This window comes from Propithecus coquereli, unplaced genomic scaffold (genome assembly GCF_000956105.1).
Source record: "Propithecus coquereli isolate 6110/MARCELLA unplaced genomic scaffold, Pcoq_1.0 Scaffold9, whole genome shotgun sequence".
Classification (NCBI taxonomy): Eukaryota; Metazoa; Chordata; class Mammalia; order Primates; family Indriidae; genus Propithecus; species Propithecus coquereli.
This window is the reverse complement of record NW_012155284.1, coordinates 7393814-7395967: the sequence shown is the minus strand read 5'-3', so window position 1 is coordinate 7395967 and position 2154 is coordinate 7393814.

The following is a 2154-nucleotide window of genomic DNA, read 5'->3' as shown; positions in this document are numbered from 1 at the left end:
TATATCAGTTAAAATAATCCAATTGAGAAGGGATTAGAATGCAAATCCTCATGAGAACCTTTATCTTGTTTTCCTGTGCAACATGGAGACTTGGATGAAGATGTATAATTGTAACTAATCTGTCCTTGGAGGTATGATTTGAATAAAGGAATCTTGTAAGACCCTAAAGACTTCAGAAATGTTTACCATGTCCTGTGAAAAATGATCTCCAAAAGAAACCTGCAATTCTGATTGGTTGTTGCTATGGTCTGCATGTTTGTGTCCTTCTAAAACATTCATATGTTGGAACCTCACCACCAAAATGATGGTGTCGAGAGTGGGGCCTTTGAGGAGTGATTAGGTCATGAGGGCTCCACTGTCACAAATGGGATTAATGCCATTATAAAAGGGCTTGAGAGAGCTTGTTTGCCCTTTACCCTCCCCCAGCAACAAGACATCATCTTTGAAGCAGAGAGCAGCCCTCACCAGACACTAAATTTGCTGGCGCCTGGATCTTGGATTTCCCAGCCTTCAGAATTGTAAGAAATAAATTTCTATTGTTTATAAACTACTCAGTCTAAGATATTTTGTTATAGCAGCAGGAACAGACTGAGGCAGTGTCTTACTTAATAATTGGCTACCTTGGTACTAATATATCACCATCTCTCTGTCTTTACCAGTATAAATATTTGTAAGAGTGTTGACAGGTCATGAAAGGATTATTAGCACTTTTCTATCACATACGTGATAGAAATAGCAAATGTTTATGACTCATTTTAACAATGAGATTGAGAGTCTTATCTCAATAAATTTGCATTATAACTTCAAGGCACATTTTAAAAAACCAGGTTTCTGTATATCCTAATAGGATTATTTTTTCTAATATCAGTTGTGAGACCACAATCTGATTTCAGGAATGCAGATATTTCCAGCAATGTAGATTTTTAAATAGACCTTAGAATTAAGAAAATTTGGCATTTTATTCAAAATATAATTCTTGTGTTGTTTCTGTGTCCACGGATATGAAATTGTCAGAGTTATGGTTCTGTAATTGCAAGGCTGTTTTTAACAGGGCATAACGTATAAGAGAAATTACACTGGGAGTCCCCTTCTCCCTGTCCCTTAATATTTTGTTCTGGGGAAATCTGTTTAAAATAATTATCAAGAGCAACTTGAAAGATAAATTAAAGTGCAGTGTCACAAAGAGGCAATGGGCAGCATTCTGAATGATGTGTATGTAAGGTACCAGGAAGCCTTGATGCTTTCTGGTGGCCAGTCAGGTGATGCAGGAGATAAGGACTGTTCTGTGTTAACTTTGTATGGATACCTTGGGTCTTTTAGAATAGTGGTCCCCAACCTGTTTGGCACCAGGGACCAATTTCATGGAAGACAATTTTTCCTTAGATCTGGGGTGAGGGGGGAGGATGGTTTCAGGATGATTCAAGCACATTACATTTATTGTACAGTCAAACCTCTCTGCTAATGATAATCTGTATTTGTAGCTGCTCCCCAGTGCTGGTGTCACTGCCTCAGCTCCACCTCAGCTCATCAGGCATTAGATTCTCATAAGGTGCTCACAACCTAGATCCCTTGGTGCACAGTTTACAGTAGGGTTTGCGCCCCTATGAGAATCTAATGCTGCTGCTGATCTGACAGGAGGCGGAGCTTATGCGGTGATGGGAGTGATGGGGAGCGGCTGTAAATACAGATGAAGCTTCACTTGCTTGCCCTCCGCTCACCTCCTGCGGTGCGGCCCAGTTCCTAACAGGCCACGGATCAGTACTGGTCCTGGGCCCGGGGATTGGGGACCACAGTTTTAGAACACCATGGAGTAGTACTACCTCTGCATTTTTCTCTAGCCTGCTGCCTTTTCAAATACTTGCAAGATACTGGGCATCTGGTCTCTTAAGCAATTTGGGATCCAAACAGATTATTCCATTTTTCTCTGCCTGAGGTGAGTGTTTCAACCTTTATGGTTTTAGCTATATTATTTATTCAATATTGAGTCTTATTTGCTCAATAGTTTTATAAGGCCTAACTCTATTTGCTTAAATACATTTACTTGAGAAAGGAAACTTTATATTATGATCTTAGATGGAAAAACTAGTGTCAAAATTACAATGAATTTACCTATAGATCTAACTGGCTCTTATTGGTGACTCATCAATGGGGAAG